The sequence below is a fragment of the Artemia franciscana genome, chromosome 4 (genome assembly GCF_032884065.1).
Source record: "Artemia franciscana chromosome 4, ASM3288406v1, whole genome shotgun sequence".
Taxonomy (NCBI): domain Eukaryota; kingdom Metazoa; phylum Arthropoda; class Branchiopoda; order Anostraca; family Artemiidae; genus Artemia; species Artemia franciscana.
Genome location: NC_088866.1, coordinates 19,318,101 through 19,335,182, shown reverse-complemented (window position 1 = coordinate 19,335,182; position 17,082 = coordinate 19,318,101).

Here is a 17,082-nt window from a genome sequence, read left to right as displayed (position 1 = left end):
GAACAAATGTTTATTTAATATAGTTATTGTGTTTTGCTAGTTTTCACAGCTTGTATTTTGAAAGACTGATGTTTGAAGTATTTTTCAAAGTTCAGACCGTGTCATGGATCCATGTAGATCGGATAAGGTAAGAGATTGAATTTTGTTAAATGTATTTGGTACTTTTTGTTAAAATTAAGAGAAGAGAAAAAAATTATTTTCTATTTATGACACGCTATAGTTACATATAGTCACTCCGATTCTCCAACTAATGTTCAATGGTTACCTCTTTAGCTCCGCCGCTTTTTTTTTCTTTTAGCCAATCTAATTTTATTGAATGTATATATTAATATTATAAGGGGTCAGTAGGCTAAGTGTTAAGTTTAGACTTTTGGTGTGGGATATATTATTACACTTATTTATAATGGTTTGTAAAGCTCTCACAGGTCCAGCGATTTTGGTAATTTTAAACATATTTATCTTACTATAAGTATATGGATTAAGATAGTTATCAGGTTTTTTTTTTGCAATGTTAGTTTTGGTAAGCGTAATTTATTTTGAAAAATCATTACCTTACCGCCATATATTTCCTGTTTCGTTCTCTTTCCTGTTCCTGGAACGTTTTTACTTTTTTTTTTTTTTTTTTTTTTTTTTTTTTTTTTTTTTTTTTTACGTTTAGTTGCATTTAGGGGTGTTTTGTTCAAATGTTACTTCTGCTATTATCTCGTAATAGTTTTCTTGGCTTTTAGGTCCGAAAATTGATAGTAATTGTAACCCGTTTACATGTTCTCTTCCAAATTTCATGTTCTTAAAATTGGAAGATAAGGAGGGGTGAAGTTTTCGTGCCTCTTTTGTTAGCTTTTTTACTTTTCTTAGGTCAACTAACGTTAAATGTGGCTTCCACTTTTCTTGATTTACAATTTGTACTCCGCTTTTGGTAATTTCTTTAGAGATTTCTTCTATAATTGGATTTAAGCGCGTTTTAACTACCTCTTCGTTCTCTAATTTTGCATATATAATTTGCTCAAAGAAATTCCCGATGCCTTGAAAATCGAGATAAAGTTTTTCATTTGTAAAATTTTTTCTGTATTTTTCTATGGTTTTGACGAAAGCACTTTTTACTTGTTCAATTTCAGTATTATTTTTCAGATGCAATACTTTTAACGTTAGATGGAAAGAGTTTTGTTTGATTAAGGCTTTTGTTAACATAGGGTTTGTTTCACTTACATGTTTTTGCATTAAGGAAGCATTCATCCTTATCTGAGGGTTTTTAACTTGGATTGCGAGGAAGTAATTCGGTCGAGATTCCATTACTTCAAATCTTTAGACAAGTCCAATTTCTAAAAAAAATTAATTTGGGTTATATTAATAATCATTGGGTGGAGTTAGACATGTTTTCATAGATAATTTTGCGGGATTAGCTGTTTGGTTACTCAGAGGTTTAAAATTTTTGTAAAGTAGACAGTTTTGTTCCACAGTTGATGTCGAAATTATTTTGCACATTGAAAATTGGCCCACCTAAATATGTTAAAAAATCTTTTGATCTTGGAATATGAGCTGACCAAAAGGTTAATTCAGATATTTGGTCTTTATTTTCTGAATTGTCTTCTGCGAACATTAGGTATTTTTGTAAACTTTTAGGTAATTCAAGGCTCCACAGGGTATAATTTATATTTCTTTTCCGCATGAGAAGTCGGACGTGCTTTCTGCACTGTTCTTTTAAAGTTGAAGGTCCTGACACGTTATGGATTATTTTGAAAATTAATATTTTATGGAAAAATAGGGGGTCCCTACCGTTCATTAATTTTTCAAATACGATTACATCTGTTTGAGGCGCTATTTTTGACGCAAAATTGTCATCACATTTGCTACAGGTAAAGATTATTTGTTTCAGTTCATTGTAGTCTGGTTCATAAATGTGGAATTTTTGGCCGTTTCCTATCAAATTACTAGCTGAATAATGGTTCTTGTAGTCTTTATAAATTTTGTTTAGTATGCTTGGTTTTTCCAACAAGATATTTGTATTTCTTTTTATCAATATCGACAAAAATCTGAGAGGCCATATGATTGTATAGCCTCTTTCATTATAGACTCTCCAGAAATTTTCGCCGATCAATGTTGCTACTAGAGGGTATTTTTTGAGGGGGATTTTGTTAAGTAAGATCGTAAAAGTCCGAGACGCAAGTTGCTGTTTATATTGGAAGTTTTCTGTTCTTATCTTGCGTGTAAATGAACAAAATAACAAGATGAACAAAATTCTTGTTATTAACTTATTAGTGATGCTTACAGGAATTTCGAGAAGGAGGTAGAGAGTTTGGTATTGTAATTCTCTTGTTGTTTTCTTAACGGCATTTTCTAAATCTTGGTCTAATAATTTGTGTTCAATTTTTGACAAATTTAGCAAACTTTGTGTTTTACATGGAAACCAAGCTGTTCGGTTTTTCAGGTATCTAGGGGGAGTTTTTATGGTTCTAGTTTTTATATCAAAACTTTCCCAATTCCTCAATCTGGTAAGGTTGGGATAACTTAAGGTTCGAATGGCATGATATTTCTTTTTCAATTTTTGTTAGTTATAAGCTGGTTAGTAAGTTAATTGGCGGTTACCTTGACACTGGTTTCTTCTAGGATCGCGTATGACGTGTTTATCGATGTATTTATTTCCATTCGCTGCCAACCAAATTTTTCTTTTATTTTAAACAGTTCTTCCTTGTCTACAAATTAGAAAAATTGCATAAAGGGTTAGGAGCAAAAAGGGTAAAGGGTAAAAAGGGACCGTCAATTTCATAGTTTTCCGTAATTCTCAAAATTGGGCCACTATTGGCCAGTAAATTGTACTCTGATTTTAAAAGGTAGTGGGTTTTAAATGTTAATTGGAAGTCCTTGTCGTTGATTTCGGGGCCGTTTTCCATGTACATTATATATTTCTTTAGGGAAGTGGGAATATGGAGGCTTTGTATGGAATGATTAATGTCCCTTTTCCTTAATATTTGCCGTATTTGCTTCCTGCATAGATCTTTTAGACTGAGTTTATTTGAGGTCATGTGAATTATTTTATAACTCAATTCCTTACGGAAGCATAGCGGGCTAGCTGTGTCTAGGAATTTCTCATACACAATGATGTCTTTATCTGGCAAAATTTTTGATCCAAAATTTTCATCATTCATGTAGAATTTTGTCGTCACATTTCTTAACTCTATATACTGTTCATCATAAATATAATGGGTTGAATTTTTTACAATTATTGGGTCAAAATTGGCACTGTATCTTAATTAGTGTTCATATATTCCCAACAATATATTTTCATTTTCCACTATTTTGTAATTCACATCTAGTAGTAATTCCAGAAATTTTAAGGGCCATAGTATTGTGAAACCTGATTCTTGTTCTATGTGCCAAAAATTTTCGCGTATTAAAGATGCTATTAAAGGATACGCAGCGGGGAGGATTGCTTGGAGTAGGGCTGCGAAGGTGTATGAAGCATTTTTGTGCCTATAATCGTAATCTTTGCTCAATATATCTAGTGAATACGACCCGTATAATAGGATGATCATTCCGTGTATGATGAGATCCTCTTTAAAAATAACGGGAACTTGCAATAAAGAACTTAAGGTATTATATTCCAAGTTCCTTATTGCATTAGTTATTGCGGATTCGAAGATTATTTCACGTAATTCATAGTCTATTACCGAGAGGTTTTTTTTAAACTTTGGGTTTTATTTGAAATCCAAAATTCTGGTCTCGCAAACATCAGGTCTTGGTCGGGTTCTAGGGTATCGGTATTACTTAAGGTTCTTCGTCGTGGCATTTTCCCGGTTAGTACTAGTCACACGCATAAGCAGGTTAATTATCTAATGAGTAATTACCTTTTCCGCCTTGAGTCGTTCTGGTGTTTCGTCTAAAAAATTGTAGATTTTGTTTATTGTTTGAATTTTTTTGATTTTAATTTACCTTTATATGCGTCTTTTTTTGCTTCTACCGATTTTTTTCTCTTTAAGAAAATGTTATTTCCCCTTACTGCGTAATCTTGGGACGTTGGATCATACATAAATTTGGCATAATGTCGGATTTCATCTAAGGGGTGGTGAATTCCTTTGTACTTAATACAATTTTCATTTTCTTCGATCTTATAACAAATTTTCGGAGGCCTACATTTATCAATTAAAAGTAGATCAGTTTGATTTGGGCCCTTGCAAAACCAATAACTTATATTAAATTTTTGTTGTAGTTTTCTTATTAATAGTTGAAGGCTTGTCAAGTTTTTTCCTTTCTTACTTTTATTTGAATATTTTATTTTTACTTCTCCTCTCGCGGGTTGATATTTAGGAGTATTCGCTAATTTTAAGCCAAATCTATATGTATGAGGTTCAAATTTTGTTAAATCGTAATTGAGGTACCATGTTTCAGCATACACCTCTTTACCATTCTCATCCTGAACTAAAATCGCGGCCGCATATATAATGTTTTCCTTAGCATGGATAATTGAAATAAAATCTGTATCTATAATGGCTTTGGACATATTTTGGTGGTAAGTGGGGTAGTAAATTAAGTTAAAAGGGACTTAATAACTTGGAGATGTTGGAAATAAAAAAAAGGAATATTTCTTAAATTATGAATTACACTTCAAGTAATAAGCAGAGAAATACGACGTATATGGATTTTTATTCGAATTCGTTCAAACAATGTGCGAGTATTATATATTACGGGTTGAATTGGTTGGTCTAACATGAGTTGAAGCAATGAAGAAATAGTAATTGGGAAATCGAATTAGTGCTGTCAACGAACTCAGACGAAGTTCGTAAGCAGCACCGGCTCCAACTACCGATTATTGGCTTACGGGGAATTTGGGTTTGTCAAAATTCAATTTATAGTTTGTTGCAATGTAATTTCATTTGTTCATTTGCAATGTACTTTCATTTGTATCGCTTGCTGTAACAATGAAGAGGTAGCTTTTAAGGAGTCCTTTAAAGCTGTTTGTGGCCAGGCAAGTTGAAACACGCCAAGCCTTGCCACTACAACCTGCAAGGGTGCCTCGTTTCTCTATTCAGGTTTCGTGTATAGTAGACTTCTTGTAAACTCGATTGTAATTTTAGTTTCCAAACCTAAATCTTCTGTTTATGCGTAAGCTTTACAATATTAATAAGCTTTCTAATTAACGTTTTGTTACAGCTGAGTTATACTTGTGGTAAGAAATGTTTACCAAGCTACGGGTTATATTATTAGAGAAATTAAAGTTCAAGAATCAGGAAGTGTCTCGCCTACTTATTTGGCGAAACGTTTAGTCGACGGGGCAGTTCTAATTTTAACCCTTAAGATAATCCTTAACTTTAAGGAATTATTTTAAGAAAAATGTTAATGAAGCAGTTACACTCTTATGATTAATCTTAGCAAAAAATGTGATTTGGAACTTACTTAGAATAATGAGCACTTTTTGATAAGATAGGCCAATTTTTCACTTGGAGTCTTTCAGATTTCCTGAAAGGTACTTTCTTTTAAGGATGTTTTATTACGGGATGGTTTCTTAGCGTAACCAATTAATAATTAGCAAAAAAAAATGACTATTTTATTTTTATATTATTTTTTTTTATTCAGGACTGGTAGATTTTTATTTTTCTTTTATTAATAATCCAATTTATCTGGTTTTTTGACAACTCGGCCTGACCTTGTTGTTACCTTCTCTTCGGTAGACTCGGTTTTTTTCTTTGGCTTCGCTAGCGATATCAAGTCAAACTTTTTATATTGTTTTTTAAGAAATTTTTGACCTTTAATTTGTGCCTTTTTAGCCTGGGCAGTTGCACTCTGTGGTCTTGTTCCTTCCACATCTTTGGGCTCATTTGTGCCTGATTCACTCTCAGTATCTGAGGAACTAGTTGTAGATTTAGTATCTGGTTCTCTTGAAGTAGAAGTTTGAGATCTAGGTGTAGATCCAGCCTGACCTTCGTAAATTTCTTCTCCTCGTGAAGTGGAGGGTTTATTGATTGACTCGTCCTGTTGATCTCTGGGCTCGGGGGAATTGAACGATTCTTGGGAGCTTTGGGAGGATTCAAATGTCTTCTTGGGGTGCCTCCACTGCTTGAAAGCCATGTCTTCCGGGGGGTGAGGAATTGTTTGCATTAAGGTTTCCTTCCAAGATACCCAGTCCTTTGGTTTTGCCTTTGAGACGGTTATATCGTGATACTGTTGCTCATCAGTAGATGGATTAGTATAAAATGTACTCTGTCTAGTCTTAATTGGGTAGTTAATGATATCCATTGCTTCTCTTAATGTTTGTTTTTGGGGTTCTTTGTCCCTTTGTGACTCTATGTCCCCAGGAGTCTGTATAGCCTTATTTAATTCACCGTGTAACGATAAAGGTCTGTCTATTGGTGAAATAGATTTCACCAAATTGTCGGGGAAACGTTTTGGGGGGTAAGGGGTTGACATTTTATCTGGAAAAAATTGTGACTTTGGAGAAAATGTAGTCCAATTCTTCTGACTCCTCACTGGAAGATGAGTCGCTTTTTTTCCGTCTCCGCGTGACGGGGGTACTTTTTGGAGGGGTAACCATATTTGTCATGGTTAGAAATTCATGAAATTTTTCTTCATCACTACTGTTTTCAAAATACCCTTGTTTAAAATTAAAAGGTTTAAGCTCACTTAGTCTAGAGCGAGGTGGTTCATTTTCGTCCTCCGAGGTATTTGATGTTGAAGGTTGAGGGGTCCATGTTTCTGTGAATTTTGCCCTTTTTATACGACTAACATGGGTTTTATAGGTTTTTCCTGTTTTTGGTTTTAATAGTTTAAATGTAACATTATTATCATACCTCTTAATTATTCTTAACGGTCCTAGGTATCGGTCCGAAAGTTTCTTGCCGTCCGATTTGTTTTCATTTTTTAAGTAAACGCAATCTCCTACTTGGAAATCGAGTTTACCTTTGACGTTAGGAATATTTTTAACTTCTTGCTTTCTTTTTGATCTTTCTATTTCTTGTTTTACAAGTTTATAAGTTTTCCCCATTCTATTGATAAATTCCTGTTTATAATCTTGAGAATCATTATAAAATTGTCGTGACTCTATAATTTCATTACAAGGGATTCTAAAGTCTCGTCCGAATAATATGTAGAATGGGTTATCACGAATGACATGGGAATAAGCTGTATTAATTACATTTGTTAAATAAGGTAAGGTTTCGTGCCAATCCCTGCGATTTTCTTTTGTATAAATACTTAAAATATTAGAGAATAGTTTGTGTCTGTTCTCGATTTTCCCATTGGCCTGTGGATGATAGGGGGTCGATACCAATTTATTTATTTGAAGGAAAGACATTAAATCCTTAGTTACTTTCGATACAAAATTAGGGCCATTGTCGCTCAATACTGTATTAGGAATACCGAAATTAAGAAATATTTTAGCAAGAGCTTTCAAAGTCGCATAAGCGCTATGATTTTTTAATGGTTTAGCAAATGTGAAACCGGAAAAATGATCGATTACTGACAGTACACAGGTATGTCCTTCATTAGACGTGGGTAATCCTCCACTTGTACCATATAAATCAAAAGAAACTATATCAAATGGAAACCGGGCCGTAGGCGTTCTTCCTATCGTTGGATTCGGGTAGACTTGAGGATTTTTTCTTAAATTACAGGTTTCACAATTATTAACATAATTCTTTAACTTTGTTAAGGCTGAAGTAACGAAAAAGTATTGTTTTAATCTATGGAATGTCTTATCTATTCCCAAATGACCTCCTACTTCAGAATGAAAAATTCAAAAGCGGGTTTTTCCAAAATTTGGGGTAAAACTGGTATAATGGAAGTTTAATTTCTTTTATCGCTATCGGTCATTATCCTACATAGTATTTTTTCGTCGAAATCATAATAATAGTTATCAGTTTCTTTTTTAAAAGATTTCATTTCATCAGGTAACTCTTTATCATATAAGAAATATTCTATTAGAGTGGCACAAGTATCATCTTTCTTTTGATACATTTTTATAGAATTCAAGGGAAGTGGGCTGTTTTTCTGTTCCTTCCCAACCGAGTTATTCTCAACCGATTTCATTTTTAAACCCTTCTTTCTTGGAACCTACTTTGTTTTTATTGTGTTGACTTCTTCGTTTTCATTTTCTACTAGGGTATTATCTGGAAACCTACTTAGATAGTCACATGGGGCATTTTGTTTTCCCTTAAGATGTTCAAATTCATAATCTAAGTCTTGTATTTTCAAAATCCATCTCGCGAGTATTCCCGTTGGCTTTTTGAAAGTTTGCAAATATTGCAGGCTTTTGTGGTCCGAACGCAGTTTAAATTTTCTGCCTACCAAATAATGTCTGAACTTGTCCAAATGGTGGATAATCGATAATAATTCAAGCTGTGTAGCAGAATAATTACTTTCTCCAGAAGTCAGGGTGCGAGAAGCGTACGCTATTACTCTTTCTTCCCCATTTATTATTTGGGAGAGGATCGCCCCAATTCCCTTGTTTGAGGCATCCGTTGTAACAACGAATTGTCCTGTTTAGAAGTCGGGTAGCGATAAAATAGGTTCTGAGGTTAGAGCCTTTTTTAAATGATCTAATGCATTCTGAGCTGTATTAGACCACACAATTTTTTGTGGGTTGCCTCTCGTGAGGTCCGTTAAAGGTTTTGCAACTTGTGCGTAATTTCTTATAAATTTTCGGAAATAGCTCATTAATCCTAAGATTCCTCGTAATTGTTTAATTGTTTGGGGGAGCTTTATATTTTTAACGGATTTTATTTTTTCAGGGTCTGGGGAAATTTGTCCTTGCGTTACAACTACTCCTAAAAATTTTAGCTTTGTTTGAAAAAGATTTACTTTTTCTGGTCTACATTTTAAATTGCCTTCTCTAAATTTCTCAAACACTTTTGCTAGGGTCACAAGTGGTCCTCCGCGTCTTTGTCCATAGCTATGACGTCATCAACAAAATGAATTATGTTATTTAGGCCTCTTAGTAAATGAAGGAGGGGTCTACACAATGCACTTAAAATAGTTTTTAGTCCAAATGGTACTCTTAAGTGTTCATAAGAACCACATTCTGAAGTTGAAAAAGCTGTTTTAAAAATATCGGCCCCTTTTATTTTAACTTGATGATAACCTTGTGTCAAATCTAGGGAAGCAAATATTTTATTTTTATTTGATATTGAATCTAGAATTTCGTCTATTCTAGGTAGGGGAAATTTGTCGCTTACTACCTGTTTATTTAAAGTTCTATAATCTACCACTAATCTAAGGTCATTATTCTTTTTCGGGACTAAAATAACGGGGGCAGAGTATGGGCTTATGCTTGGCCTTATGATTCGATTTTTTTCGATTTCATGTATTTTGTTTATTAGCCATTCCTTATGTTTATAAGGAATTCTGTATGGTTGTTTTGCAACTGGCGGCCCCGTGGTTTGTATTGCGTGTTCATAAAATGGGATAAGTCCTATGTCATCTTCAGATGTCGAAAAGACATCTTTATATTCCCATAATAAGTCGCATAATTTTTGTTTTAATGACACATCGGTTATGTGACTTAGTTCGAATTTTTCAAGGAATTGAGATCGCGTCAGTGGATATTCTTTGTCAACGTGAACATTAATATTATTCACGAAGTTTTTTTCCAATTTTTCCAATTATTAATATCGGATTCCGATACTACTTGTATCTCTACTAAACATGTACCTTTACTTAGGGTAATTAGGTCGTTTTCGTGGGTGTTCGTTACCCAAATGTAACCTTCTCCCTTTTCGTAATTTATAATTTGTTCTTCACAAATTACATATTTCGGGAGATCTTCCGACGGCGATGATACCCAAATTTCATTTTTATCATTAACTGGTTCGAACATTTGTGATATTTGGACCCTCTGCATTGATTTAGGGGGAATTTTTGTTTTACGCACTACTAATATTTTTCGTTATTTTCTTCTTTTATTGAATTTAGAAGATTCTCCGCTGGTTTTTTTCCTGGAGTTTCTATTTTTTCAAGTTTTTTCCATAAATAAGAAATTTCTTGAATTTGTTTGTTTCTATACTCTTTCATGTTGCCTATATTCTCCCTTACTTTGTTCGCTTGTATGTTATTTATTATTGATATGGTGTCCGTCGGGTAGATAAACTTTGAATTTGCTACATCTAATAATATTTTATTTGATTTTGAAAAATTTGCGCCTATTATCGCTTCGTATGGAAAATTCTTACAAACTATAAATCGAGTATAGAAATTTCTGTTATCCTTGCGCAAGGCTAGGTACACAGTGCCTTTCACATCCAGGTCGTGTCCGGTTACACTTGATAAATTGGGACAGATATTGCTCATTCGTCGTTTAATATAGTTTGGTAATTTATTAAATACGGATGTATTTATTACATTTACGGTTGCTCCTGAATCTATAAGGGCTGAAAAATAAATATTCCCTGCGTTAAAATTCTCAAATACTGGTAACATATTATTATTATTTGCACTTAAGAATGGTATTATTACTGGAGGGGACCTATAAATTATCTTGCCACCAAATTTTGGTCCTACGAATTTTGGGGGCTTATATCGTTTCCCTGGGATTCCCAGATGTTAGATGTAGAACTTTCATTTGTTCTGTTTTGGGTTCCTTGGTTATTATTTGAGATGGAGCTATTATATGGCTGCCGTCGGCTGATGTAACTTCCTCTTGTATTTCTGTTCCAACTATTATTGGTTTGATTTGTACTTCCACGATACCCTCCTCGATATTGATACGTATTGCGTTGGAAATTTTGATTTTGGGTGGGATAATTATTTCTTGTTACAAAGTTGTTCCCTCGATTGCCTCTAGGGGCGTACCCACTATAGTTTGTCCCCCTGGATAAACGATTACCCGTTCCTCTAATATTTGGGCGATAATTATTGTTTACGAAACAATTTCTTGCGATATGTCCTAACCGGTTAAAGGAGTAGCACCTTAATGGTTCATTGTTAGTTTGTGCCCTTAATTGATTATTGGGGGCAAAACGTACCCGTCTTGGAGGTGTGGTGGTTCGAATTTGATTTTGAACAGGTTTGGGCGATGATTCTCGGGAGAAAAATCGCGGAGAGGAATCTCTTGACTTTATCGGGGCTTTGTTTTCTATAGCATTTATTGATAGTTTTTGATGCTGCAGGACAATCGAATCAATTTCTACGGCTCTTTCTATTTCCTGAACTGCTAGTTCTAGGTTATCAATATTTTTAGCTAACAAAAGGCGGTATAACTTTGGGTTGAGTCCCTGTTTAAATGCATTTAGTATGATTTCTTCATATAATTCCCCTTCTCCTGGACCGTATCGCGCTTCTGTTGCGATTCTAACCTTATGCAAGTACTCACGAACGTTTTGGGTCTGTTCGAAAGTAACTAGGCCAGGTTTCAGTTTATTCAATGAACTTGTGTCAATGAATCTTTTCTGGAAGGCCTGTTGCAATAATTCTATTGAGTTAATTGTTGAGGTTGCTTCTGTACCTATCGTGTTTTCAATTTGTTTGAGGAATGTTAGCGCCTGTCCTTTCAGTCTTAAAAGTAACATATTTTTTAATACTTTTAGGTCAATTTTTGTCATTTCCACCAATTGTCCTAAATGGATGTTGAATTGATCAACGTCCGTATCTCCTTCATATTCTGGTAATGATTTTGCAATTTCTACCGAAGTTGCGATAATTTGTTGCGCTTTTAATATTTCATCTTGTTCCTGGTCCATATTTATTGTAGTCTTTTTTTTTTTTTTTTTTTTAATGTGGTATAAAATAATCTCCAAATTTTTTAATTTTATTACTGTTTTATTTTAATTTCTTAAAGATTTTCATTATTTTTTGAATGGGGTATACCTATATATAAAAAAAAATACAAAAATAGAAATAAAATTGCACTACACCTAAAAATTCAAAAAGTGAGGTAAAATTGCACTGCACTTAAAAATCAAAAAATAAAATGTAAATAATCATACTTGTCTATGTTAGTAGGCATTTATTGCGTAGGTACTTTCAGTTCCTTTTGCTGCTTTCTTTTTCCGACCGCGCCATATGTTACGGGGTGGTTTTGTAAAATAATAAGTTTGGGTTGTGATTTTATCTTCAGGGGGGTTTGCGTTGAGGTGCTTGGGACTTTTCTAAGTCTTAATAGCCTAATATGGATATGGGAGCTAAATTATTAATAAAATAAAAAGGCTTCGTATTTAATCCCCAGTAACCTGGGAGACAGAACCATCTCAGTGTTGTTCGAGGTCTCCTGAAACAAATGTAGATTCCCTTGGGACCGTACCTGAAAGCTAGAGGAACTGTACCTTATGCCCTAACACATAGACAGAAGATGATTAAATACAATAAGGTTTATTTACTTACAATATACAACTATTGACAAAATAGCTTCAATGACTTATTGCCTGAAAAGGTGAACATAAGCAATTGATCTAATGCATTCGAATCTCTCCTTAAAACTGACTACTCGCCCCTTGCGTTGGGCTCATATATCCAACGCGCGATTTCTCTAAAAAACACTCGCCGGACAGGCTTGGTGACCTGTGGAAGTTGACCTCCACTACTATTGGTAATATTTAATCATGTGACTAGTCCTGCATCCAAAAGTTGTTTTTATGGCAAGGATTTCCCTTTTGGTTTTGAGTTGAAAAACCCAGGGGTCAGAATAACTGGTTACTTAACTTGTTAAGTAACATTTAACTTATCTAAATGCACGTAGTCCAACTACGTTGGACTATGCAGACTGTTAAATTTAGCAACTGTTAAATTCTAAATGATTTTATTCAAACCTTTTTCTAATTGAAATTTACTAAAGGGGTGTGACTGAGAAATTTAGTCCTGAATTTAAGAGTTCCTAGAAGAGTATGGATGAGAGATTTGGTCCTATATTTGAGGATTTCCAAGGGGGTGTGAATGAGGGATTTGGCCTTGAACTTTATAGAGGGGAGGGGGCTGGTCTATATGTTACAAAATCTTCATCTGCTTTTTGTGGTGCCCATGCTTCAGAGCCATTTTTGACTACAGCCCTTGTTAAAATTGGAGATCAGTATCTGTTTACTGGGCTAAATCACAATGTTGTTGAGCAAGGCTAGTTAAATCAATTGTGACAAAGTAGTTTATTTGATTTGTAGAATACAAGCCTGTTGAAACAGACTTTCAGATTTTTAATTAGATAAAGTTATTTACATTCAATCTCCTTCAAAATATGCTCCTCTTGAGTCTACACACCTTGAAATCATTTTTAGAAACTGCTTGTGGCTGCTCTGTTTTATTTCATCTACATCTTGAAAACGTTTACCCTTAAGTGCCATTTTTATTTTTGGGAACAAAATAATCAAATGGAGCTAGGTCCAGTGAATAGAGGGGGCGGGGGCTGAGAAACCACTGGAATATCATGTTTAACTAAAACTGCTGCACAACATGGGCCAAATGGGCTGGTGTTTTATTGTGATGCAATTTCCAAATACCAGACTCCTTAAACTCTGCTCTATTTCTTCATACAGTATCTTACAAATGGTATGGAAGAATCAATATAGTATTGCTTTGTTATGGTCTGTCCTTTTGGAGCATTCACAAGATGAACAACACCTTTGTGGTCAAAGAAAACAGTCAAAATAATCTTGAGTTGACAAGCTTTTTTTGGATTGTGGTGAATATGTCTTCCATTGTAAAAATTGTACCATTGTTTCAGGATTGTAACCATATACCTGTCTTGTCACCAGTTACAATTGATTAAAAAAATAAAATATTATCAGATTCAGAACACTAGCAAATCAGTGGCAATCTGTTTTTGGTTTTCTTTTGGCTCATCTGAGAGCTGTTTTGGAACTTAATGTTGAATTAAGTATCTATCCAATAAATCCTTAATTCAAGCAAAACCTCTCCAAAGGCAAATACACAAGTATTTGAGCTACTCCTGCCAAGAGTCATAGTTTTTCCCACCATTTACCTCTGCTATAAACTCAAACAGTGTAAAAAATTAAGGTTTCTCTGTTTTCCTTCAAGTCAAGGGGACTTGTTAGTCACATGTCAATTCTAAAACTCAGTTGCCACTCTGAGACTCTAGGTGGGTGGCCTACTAAGCTTAGGTTCCTTGTTCACCTTTGAGTCCAGGTATCTTCAGCCCTCCATTTTGCCTACAACTCCAGCAGACATTGTCCAAATATAATAGAACTTAAGGGCATTAGAGAATTTGAATTACATGAAAAATGAAATTAATTAAAATTATATACATTTTGGAGTCTTACTGAAAATGGAAGAACTAAAGACAAATAGAAAAATATACACATTTAATGCTTTTTACACTCTCTGAAGGAGAAATTACTGCAAAGTGTCATGTTTCTCTGAAAACTGTTAAGTTTTGATGACAATAATTATAATTTTTCCTTATTCTGCTTCTAGTTTTGTAAAATTGTCTGAATTTATTTCTCATTTTTCTTATTCTACTAATGTAGAAATTTTTTTTATTGCTTTGCTTTCTTTGAAAATGCCAGAAAAACTGAACAAAAAAATTTCCATTTTACCCTTTATGTTACCATTGAACACTAATATGGCAACACGGATACTCCTTTAGTTGGATTATTATAACACTGATGTCAAAAAGAGTGGAAAATGGTTTCTTACCTGTTTGTTGTCAAAGAATTAAGGATCTTGTTGAAAAACAAAGCTGGAATCTACCAGGATAATATTCACAACTACACTAAAAAAGGGTGTAAAAAATAGCTTCACACGTTTTCAGCCCTCCTTTCCTGAAAGGTTCAAGTCGCTGTCCAAGTTTGGGACCTTCTTGCAGCTATTCTTTTTTATAATGCTGCCAAATTTATACTCAAAAAGTTTGTGAAATACCTCATCTATTTTTTTTTTTTTAGATACTACCCTTGTCTCCTTGCCAAGTAGTGCAGCCATTTTTGCTGTTAAAGGCCAAATTGTGGGCCTAAGACATGACACTGGAGGGGTATTTTTGCTTGAGACTATATTGCAAACCCCCTGTTGAAGGAAGAGAGGATAAAGTTCAAGTAGCCCATCCACGAAAATAGGAGAACAACTAGAAGCCTCTCCCGGCAGTATAGTACCATTCCAAGTACTGAGAGTCAAACCGTCGAACTCCCCACTATAGTTGAAACCCCCGAGAAGAATAAGGGTGAAGATCCCAACCTCCTATTTAATCCTGATGCCCTGGAGTTCATCCCCCATCACCCACAACAGCATAGATCACCAGCGTCGTCCGATCCTGTACCCCTTATCCCTGTCAATTCCTCAGTTGACTTGTTTAACGATTTTTTCAGATCAGCCAATTCAAGATCCCTAACAAAGAATGCGGCACTAGACGCAAAACTGCATAATCTAGTTAACCTTTGTCTGGCTGATAGACCCAGCGAGGGTACCACAGTAACAAATGAAATTCTCGAAGATTACTTCTATAAACCCACCAAGCCTAAAGGGGCCAGTCGGTCCGAGGGCCCAATGAGGCTTGACGGGTTCCATAGTCGGAAGGCCAAGCATGCCTATAGGTGCCAACAATATGCCCGAATCCAACGACTATGGAGGAAGAACCCTTCCATCGCAGTCGACGCTGTTCTTGACATGTCCAAAAAACCAGGCCCGGTTGACATCCTAGCGTTTAAACAGTTTTGGACCGGTATCTTCGAAAGACCCTCACCCCTAGATACAGAACCTTTCCCTCCAATCGGGAACCAGCATGATGTTTCTACATTGTGGCGCCCAATAGAAGCACCCGAAATTGCTAAACTCCGGCCATCCGGAGACCCATCTTTGGGACCGGACGGCTTGCGAATTGTCAACTGCACCCGTTTCGGGTACGAGGTTCTTGCAGTGCTATTCATAGCTATTTACTTCTTCAGAATTACCCCCAAGCCTTTCCTGAAATCGCGTACTGTCTTCCTCCCCAAGTCTGATGGAGCAACAGACCCCGCCGACTTTAGACCTATATCTATATCCTCGATGCTACAAAGATGGCTACATAGAGTCATTGCTACCCGTCTTTCCAAAGTTGTCGATATCTCCCCTGCCCAAACTGCATTCTCACAAGTTGATGGTTCACTTGTAAACACAATAATCATCAACAGTATTCTCAAAAAAGCTAAAGCATCCTACAAGCCGGTGGCTCTGAGAGCTATTCCCCACGGGGTAGGCTTTACTATTAATGACACCTTGATCCCGGCTATTGCCTATGCGGATGACTTGGTCATCGCGTCTTCCACCATGGCTGGATTACAAAAATCAGTTGATATCATCGTTAAAGTGCTGAAGAAACGGGGACTTGATATTAACAGTTCGAAAAGCATATCAGTCGGTATTGACGCAAAAAGTCCAATAAGTCCAAAAAGACTAAATTCATAACAGCGCCTTTTGTATTAGTAGATAATACCCCGGTGAAAACTCTCAGAGCCGACCAGGATGTTTCGTACCTAAGCATCGATGTGGCTCCCTATGGGTTGAAAAACCCGGCAACTCTTAATGACCTTAATCTCCTACTTGCTAAGATTCAGAAGGCCCCCTTAACCCCCCATCAACGCCTGTTCTGCCTCTCCACCCCTTCTTAGCTGTATGTAGGACAAATGAAATGGACCACCACCGAAATTACCTACGCAAACTACTGAATGTCGGCGAGACCTACGCCATGTCTAAAACCCATTATGATAAGCATCACTCCAACCAGTTATATAAATCTCTCGATGGAGCGGCCGCTAAGGGCCTTGGGTCTTTTCCCCTATCCCAAAATTGGGTGGATAAGCCTCCTGCCGACCCTGGGACGTTGGAGACCTGATATCCTTGCAATAAAAGACAAGGATGGGGTTATATTCGACGCCCAGGTTAGAGCCGAGGGGTACGACCTGGATAGGCTTCACGACGAAAAAGTGGATGAATATAGACTAGCCCCCGGGCTGATCGATACAATCAAGGAAATCCATGACTTAGAAACACTAAAATGTGAAGCTATAACCTTCGCCAGACGGGGTCAGATAAGTCCCAAGTGCTATAAGGCATTGAGAGTATACTTTAACCCCCGTCAGCTTGGGTTTTTATCCAGAGTCGTTCTACACGAAGATGTAACCATTTGGTGGGCCTGGAATTCGTCAGTCAGAAGGGCCATATCATCAAGAAATACCCAACAACGAATACCCC